Genomic DNA, 9,445 nt, shown 5'->3' on the forward strand with positions numbered 1-9,445 from the left:
TAAAACCCACCCGTCACGTGTAATGTGGTATCGAACGCCCGAACTTTAACCCACACTACATGCCCACACACACACACCTATATGACATGGTATCGAACGCCCGAACTTTAAACCCATATCATATATTGACCCGATGTGGTATCGATCGCCCGAACTTAAACCCACATCGAACCTCGTACAAGTAAATACATTATATACACACATGTATAATCATTCCACTCACTATATTAACCCTTCGTCATTGGGGTTACATAAGTCCACATCGCACGCCCATGTGATAACGTACACACAAAGTGTGCACCTCGCCAAAGTGGTCAACCAAAACGCACAACCGTGCCAATTGGACCTATAAACAAGTCCAACAATTCCACCTATACGAGAAGCGAGCTCTACAAGCGAGAACCCCTTCACCCGACCCGCACCCATCCTACACATACATATGCATATAGGATATTAACACTCACCTTGTCACCTTGAAGAAATGCTTCCAAGTAATCCGCAACTCGTCAATGGAAAGTACCTAATCCGTTATCACAAATTCAACAACACACTTAGATTGGATCTACAAACCAACCCAATTCGACACTTAGTGCAATTCCGACCCAAATGCACTTCCAAGGACAAACCGCGCCCAAACTAACCAATAATCACTAACACAAGTGATAATGGTCCTAATATGCCAATTTAAACCCGATCACAAGTGTTAACACTTATCGTTCCCAAAATTGCCCATAAACCCTAATTTTGACCCATAAGGTCAAAATCTCACCATTTAAAAGTTTTGACACCAAAACATGTTTAACTCGGTTTTATACTTCAACTTAATCCATTTTAAGTTTACAAACCTCATCAAATCGACATTCGGGTCATAATCCTCAACAAACCCTAATTTTGACTCTAGTCAAAATTAGTCAACCACGAAAAACCTAAAAGTCTCCAAAACACCAATAATCGCTAATGCTAGTGATTATACACCATTTACAAGTCTTGAACATGGTTAAATCATTAACCAACCCAAAACCCGCCTTTTACACTTATAACCCAAATCTTGGTGTTAATCTTCAATTAACAACTAAATGGGTTCCATCTATGAATCATACAATCAAAAGCCCCAAAATTTAATGATGAACACGAAAACGAAATTCAGAGTTAGAGCTTACCACTAGTATCACAGTGTAGCTAAGAACGAGGAGAACAAACTTGTCAACTACGCCAAAGATCAAAACTCGCTTCTTCCTTTCCAAAATCCCACTTGAATCACTTGGGGTATTTGAGTTTCTTGGGAGAAAATGAAAGAAAAAGGAAAAGAAAATAAGAAATGAAATGAATGGATGAGGTTAAATCCTCAAATCTGGCTCAAACGCAAAAAGACCAAATTGCCCTTGAACTTCATTTAAAATTACAAGAATCTGGTGCCAGTTCGTGCAGTATGCCGCGCTGCGGCCTTAAATGTCGCGCCGCGACATTTGACTAAATCTGGGATCATTTTATAACTAACTTCTGATCAAATTTCAATAGAATGCCGCGCCGCGGCCTCATTTGTCGCACCGCGACCCAAAACTCGACCTGATCCCTTCTCCCGCGTACAAGACTTTAACACCCGAACACGTCTCAAATCCTTCAAACTCTAGTCGTACCTACACAATACACCTATATATCATGTACGGAGAAAAACGGGGTGTTACACTGTCCGAGCTGCATTTCTAGACTTTTAAGAAGAGCCAATTGATTTCTCATTAGTATCTTCGTCTGGTCTTGTCTAGATGCAGTTCTCTGATTTACCTGTTGTTGTCCTTGGATGAACTAAGTCAACTAATCATCAATCTTGAAAGTAGGGTTGGTTACTTTCGTAATTTGGGTGGTTGGGGAATTTTCCTCAGCTGGTGGACCAGTGAGTGGAAGTGGTTGATCGTAGGTCAATTGAGATTGTTAGGGTGGATAAGGTGGGTAACGATAGCGAAAAGGCTGGTTGTTTCTTTGGAATTAGTTAACCCTAGGTTGTTGATTGAATCCGGGATTTAATTGACAAACTGGGTATTGAACGTCACAGACTGAACCGTCAGGGTTCTCGTACTCAATTTGATATTCTTCAGTGGGTTGTGGGTTAGTACAATTAACACAGGCCTGAACCTGGTTAACTTGTTACGGCTGCGTCTTCAATTCTCCGTGTTGTTTGACAAGAGATTCCATCTTATCCGTGAGGGATTTGATGGCCTCCGTTTGATTGTTAAGTTCGGAGAGTGGGGCAGATGATGAAGTTGTTTCACCACTGTTCCAGTCATGATGATGCATTGTCATATTCTAGACCAATTTCCATGCTTCGTCTGCGGTTTGGTTCATCAGATTTCCATGAGCTGCTGCATCGATCGTCGTCCTATGATTTACCGTAAGACCATTGTAGAAGGTACAGATTTAGGCTGACCGCTCTAACTGGTGATTAGGGCATTTCTTCAGCAGGGTTTTGAATCACTCTCATGCAGTGTAAAGAGATTCATCATAACTTTGTTTAAAGTTAATGACGTAATTCTTAAGTTTGGTTTGTTTAGAAGGAGGGAAATATTTGGTTAGAAATTTAGTAACCATCTCCGTCCATGACGTGATGGAATCTTTTTCCAATCCTTTAAACCATGTTTGAGAATGATGAGTGAGAGAAAGGGGAACAAGTATAGCCAAACTATATCTTGTCCTATCCCTGGCTGTTTGTAGGAGTTCAAAAGGGATATGAATTTATCAAGTTCAGAGTTAGGATCATCATTCGGTAATCCATGAAATTAACAACCATTTTGGATGAGCTGTATAATGTGATGTTTTAACTCGAACGAGTGTCCTTGAACCACTGGGAATCTAATCGGTCCTCCTCGACCTTCAATCGAGGGTTTGGTGTTCTCTTCTAAAGTAACGCGTAATGTCATTCGATTTCTGATTCGTTCTTCCTTGCGTGCTTTAGAGATGCGTCTGGATCAGGTACGAATAACAACGGTCCTGGTGTAATGACCCAACCCGTTATCCAACCAAATACGCAGCAAAAGGTTTTTTTTTTATAACAAATAGGGTGCGCGGCGCGCAACCCCCTCTGTGCGCAGCGCGCACAGAGCCTGATCAGTTCTGTCCGAAATTTCCATTTTTTGATTAAAGATCTCCCACTTCCCGACACTTTTAGACGAAACGCTTTTCACAACACATTATAATAATTAAAACTAACACGATTCAATAATAAAACAAGTTTTACGACATCGGGCCCACATCAGCCGTTTTACGACTTACGTACAAAATTACAATTTCGACCATATGAGTTTAAGTTCCAAACAAAACTACGAGCATGATGTTTGGGGATGAACTACCCAATCCTAAGTCGAATCCAAAAGTAATCCAAGCAAACATCAAAAGGGGAAATCATCTAATCCCGAACATACCCTTGCCACGTCCACCTCCGAACCTAAAAATGTAAACAACGAGAGGGTAAGCTGTTGCTTAGTGATTGCAATACTTATACGCATACATACATAATTCAATCACTTGCATATACCTACACAAACAACACATATCATTAGCAAATCGTATTAAATCAAATAATCAACGTACAATGCTAATAAAAACATACACACCCCAAAATACACAATGTCGACATTCGACTCAATGGTGGCTGACGAAGAGCGATAGGTCAAACATTAATCACTCATCACCCATCGCAACGTGTACGTGGCCGACGAAGAGCGGTAGCTCAAAATCATTAACCACTCACCACTGCGCACCATGAGGCTGACGAAAAGTACAACCGAAACATTAACACTTACCTCAATCACAAGGATGGCCGACCAAAAGCGAAACCGATTATCATCCTACGATAAGTGGCCAACGAAGAGCGAATCCCCAAACGGATAACACTCACCACTTACCCCAACACACACATGTGGCTGACGAAGAGCGATAGGTCAAACATTAATCACTCGCCACATAACCAAACACGCACATGTGACCGACGAAGAGCGATAGGTCAAACATTAATCACTCATCACATGGCTCACTTCCAATTGTGGTCGACAAAGAGTCATTCCTCCCGGATATCACTCACCACATAACGCAAACTGAATATAGCCAGCGAAGAGCTATCCATACGGATATCACTCACTATATTTCCAAACCCAATTGTGGTCCACGAAAAGTGAATCCTAACGGATGTCACTTACCACGTCGCACGCAAGCAACCAAATTATATACATAAAAGTATAAATAATCCACTCACCTCGATTACTTGAAAAGCAATCCCGCTTGAGCTCCTAATCGTCCAAATGCAAATCACCTAAGTAATTCACAAACAATTAAGCTAAACACTCTAGCTTATACTCAAAACACCAATAAGTGCAATATTGACCCAATTGCACTTACTTCCAATTTAACTAAGTCAAATCTCACTCGAAAACCCCCATAATCACAATCGACTTGTGATTATGTTCCAACAACTCATTTTACTCAAGTTTTCATCATCAAAACATATTACTTGCATCAATTTACACAAATCCCATTTTGATCTAATCTCAAGTCAAAACACCCATTTTGCAAGCTTACACAATTAATCACTTATAACCTAAGTTAACTAGTGATATTAACACCCGAACATGATTATCAACTAATCAATTTCATCATCCAACCCAAAACCCACTAACAATGGTTATCAACACCATTTACTAGCTCAATCACCCAATAATCCACTAGTGGGTTTACTCAAGAACACCCAAATCAAAACCCCAATTATGAACACTAATCATACAATGAAAACTCGGAGTTAAAACTTACCAATACTACCACAACGTAGCTAGGAGCGAGATGAACAACTTTAACACTCGAGCTTTTGATCGATTCAAGCTCCTTCTTCCCCAAATCTCTAAATCTCTCTCTAGAAATCTCTCTCTCTCTCTCTCTAAGAATGAAATGAGAGTGTTTGTGGATTTGAAAGTGATCCAAACCTAGATCCAATTCTGGTATTAAGGCCACAGATCCGTCCTCAAGTGAAATGACCAAAATGCCCTTCATTTAACTATAATTTAAAGAAAACAGGAAACTGCCATCAGAGAAGGTGCGCGGCGCGCACCACTGCCTGTGCGCGGCACGCACAAGCTCAAACTCAGTCTGTCAGTTTCAGTTTAATTCAGTTAGATTATTCAACGTTTATGTACACCTGTAAACTTCGGTTTAGGGTCTTACAACTCTCCCCCACTTAAATTGGATCACGTCCCCGTGATCCTCGCCACTTTTAACTAACAAGACCCACACTCTATGGTCCTCCGACATACGTCCAAATTCGATGTCCACAACAGTTCCCACAAATCCGAAGATTTCGCTCAACTCCTTTAGTCGACTTTACTCAAAAGTTACCCTTCCGATATAAATCATCATCCGTGATTTACCAAATCTACCAAACCGAGCACTAAGTCCAGTTTCATTCTCAAACCGGAACAAACTCACGCCTCGACCTCACGACAAACACATGCTAACATTCTAAATCTCGTACCGAGTTAGCAATCCCTTTAGCGTACCCTTACCATGTACATCGCTAAAGTAACAACACACCAATAATATGGCCAACAAACATCACAATAGAGTCGACGAAAAGTGAATCCTCACGATCGGTTACCACTTGCCCCACTTCCTCACGAGTACGTGGCTGACGAAAAGCGGTAGATCAAACGTTAACCACTTACCACTACGCAACAAGAGGCCGACAAAAAGCGCATCCTTACGGATCGCACTTACCTCTCCCCACACATGGCCAAACAAAAGCGATTCCTAACGAAAAACGTATGCCACACACTAATAAGTAGCCAATGAAAAGCGAATCCTAACGGATAACACTTACCACTTATCACACTCCAACCGTGGCCAACGAAAAGTGAATCCTCGCAATTGCATAGCACTTACCACAATACATACAAACAAACTAAGTATATACACATACTTAGAATCATTCCACTCAATTTGGAATCTCCCGTATACGAACCATACGTATATACAAACATCGCTATCACGATCACGCAAAACATAACCTATATGACACATAGGTTCAAGAATACAATTCTCTAAAAGAGAACTGGGCACACCATCCCTCAACTACGGAACCTTACCTTGCTCAAAGAGTCCGCCCATTTACCTCTTAATGAGCTTAACCACTTTACTACCTCGAGTAGTAATTCACATCAAAAACAATAAATACAATTTAACCAAAATTGTACTCTACCACAAATTTACCAATCTAGGTCCCGACACTAAATCCGGATCTACCATGAGCATCATCCGGAGTTTCACACTAAAACCTCCTCGTGTGGGAGTGTAAGTCCCCCACTTGGAAACTACGTTCCATAACCGCATCGCCATGGTAACATCATCATACGATAATTACCACTCTCCGAACTACGTGACCCATCTCTCCATCGGTCGTAGTACTCGAATTCCCAAGAATTCAATTTCAACACTAGAAATTGATGCTCACCGTCACCCGTTGGCGTTATTTAAGCAACAACATAAAGACAACACAACACGCACCTTGTACAACCGTACAATGCTACCGGAAGGTAGACTTTCTAACAGTTGGGTTCACGCGACCCATCACCACATCTTGCACCAACATTGAGCATACAAAGGATCATAACCTATCCTTAATCACTTCGAACGAAGAGTTCATCACAAATTACACAAACTTTATTCTTGCAATCCTCCGATTGCCATAGCTTGTTAAAGTTCCACCTAGTCACTCATGTACCTAAGGGTTTCTCTCCGGTACCCTAAGTACAATGTAACCACAACATCGTCGGAGTCGAGCATTACGCTTGCATGTATGAAAGAGGCACCTGACCACGCGTCGCATAGACTCCACTACCAACATTCATCGAGACCGAAATACTCGACTTCGTGGGTTCCATTCATCCGATGTCACCCATCACGACACTAAAGTGACCTTAAGTCATCCGTACCAGACGAAACTCATGTTTCATCAATTACGACATAAAAGCGACTACGCGCTACCAAAACAACACCAAAGCCCATTCTCATGGCTTGGTTAAATCTTTCACCCAACACTAAGGAATGCTTGGAAGCACCAAGTCTTACGCCCTTCGCCCGTCAATCCGACCATCATCATAGGGTAATTCCATAAGGAACACTACCCCTCATCACCCTACGCACTAACAAAAAATGCATTAAACAAAATCAGAAATACCTTTCAATAGAAATATCGAAAAGTACCTGAACATCATCGTCAGGTTCTCATGCATCACCGACTAATTCCGAACACGCCGACTTTTGGTGTCCCTCCTTTCGATAATTAAAACATGTAACCTTGTTAGAAGTCTCATTCGTACATTCACGCAACAAATGACCCCGTTGTTCGCAATTATAAAACTTGGGGTATAAAACCACCAGTACCACTCTTCTTCACGCTTCCGACACCCTCGAAAACACTCTTACTCTTTTTGTTCAAAAGCATCGTAGTTTCGAACTTCCGCTTACTAACATCAGAACCACTCTTCTTCAGGACAAGCGTCTCAAAACCCTTTGCCATGTTAAACAACTCGTCAAAAGTTTTCACCGAGTTCCTACTAATCTTTTCTTGGTAGTGGTCATTCAAGGTTCGATAAAAGTCTTCCTTCAACATGTGATCATTCCCGACATACTCCGGGCAAAATTGGGTCTTCGATAAGAAAACGGATTTGAGAGTGTTTAAATCCATTGACCCTTGCCTCAAAGTACGCAAATCGTCCTTAAGCCTAGAAAGATCGGCCGAAGTTCGGTATTCCTTGAAAAATTCTACTTTAAACTCGTCCCATGTGAACTCCATATATTGTTCTTCACCATAGAGTTGGATTTTCACGTCCCACCACAACTTGGCGTCACCTCTTAGCATATTACTACCATACCTCATCTTCTTATCGAGAGGGCACTCACTAGTACTAAAGGCCCCCTCCATATCGGAGATCCATCGAGCACTCATAAGTGGGTCTCGTTTGCCATCAAAAGTGGGAGGTTGAGCATCCTTGAAGTTTTTTGTAGTAGCAGTCTCGCCTTCCTATATTATATTCGTGAAGAACAATCTTCACTTGTTCCTTGACTAGATCGACTACTTACTCGTTAATCGAAACTAGGAACATCTTCCTAACGTCCTCTAGAAGGGCCGCACGATGCCTTTGTATAATGGCCTCAACCTTGGCCTTGAACTCGAAGTCTTCGCTTTGATCTTCGTTATCATGTTCGTTCCTCGTCTTCATTCTAAGAAATGAACTCGGTTAGGAACGCAACACAAGTGAATTACATACACCGCCACTAAATATATTCACAATCACATAAATATGTCACCGTTCGTACACCCCATCTAGTTCAATACTTGTTGTACATCACTCGCTTGACTTGGCTTGCAACCGTAATAATGGTCGCGAATTATTATTACGCTCACACACCATGCCGAGCTCATGAATACAACAACCATCTCGCTAGATGTTTAACACAAAACAACATGATTAGTAACAACATAATCAATACATAGCTAGTTCACCTATTCTCTAAGGCACTAACTGAAACTCGAACCGACCCGCAATCCTACAAGTCCATCAATAAATAATAACACACGAAAAGACTAAGTCTAGGCGCCTATCTCAAGTCACCTAAATCCCTTAGACCATGCTCTGATACCACTTGTAACGACCCAACCCGTTATCCAACCGAATACGTAGCAATATATATATATATATATATATATATATATATATATATATATACATATATATATATATATATATATATATATATATATATATATATATATCAGATAGGGTGTGCGGTGCGCAACCCCCTCTGTGCGCGGCGTGCACAGAGCCTGATCAGTTCTGTCCGAAATTTCCATTTTTTGATTAAAGATCTCCCACTTCCCGACACTTTTAGACGAAACTCTTTTCACAACACATTATAATAAGTAAAACTTATACAATTCAATAATAAAACAAGTTTTATGACATCGGGCCCACATCGGCCGTTTTACGACTTTCGTACAAAATTACAATTTTGACCATATGAGTTTAAGTTCCAAACAAAACTACGAGCATGATGTTTAGGGATAAACTACCCAATACTAAGTCGAATCCAAAAGTAATCCAAGCAAGCATCAAAAGGGGAAATCATCTAATCCCGAGCATACCCTTGCCACGTCTATCTCCGAACCTAAAAATGTAAACAACGAGAGGGTAAGCTAATGCTTAGTGAATGCAATACTTATACGCATACATACATAATTCAATCACTTGCATACACCTACACAAACAACACATATCATTAGCAAATCGTAATAAATGAAATAATCAACATACAATGCTAATAAAAACATACACACCCCAAAATACACAATGTCGACATTTGACTCAATGGTGGCCGACGAAGAGCGATAGGTCAAACATTAATCACTCAC

Source organism: Rutidosis leptorrhynchoides, chromosome 2 (assembly GCF_046630445.1).
Source record: "Rutidosis leptorrhynchoides isolate AG116_Rl617_1_P2 chromosome 2, CSIRO_AGI_Rlap_v1, whole genome shotgun sequence".
In the NCBI taxonomy this organism is placed as follows: domain Eukaryota; kingdom Viridiplantae; phylum Streptophyta; class Magnoliopsida; order Asterales; family Asteraceae; genus Rutidosis; species Rutidosis leptorrhynchoides.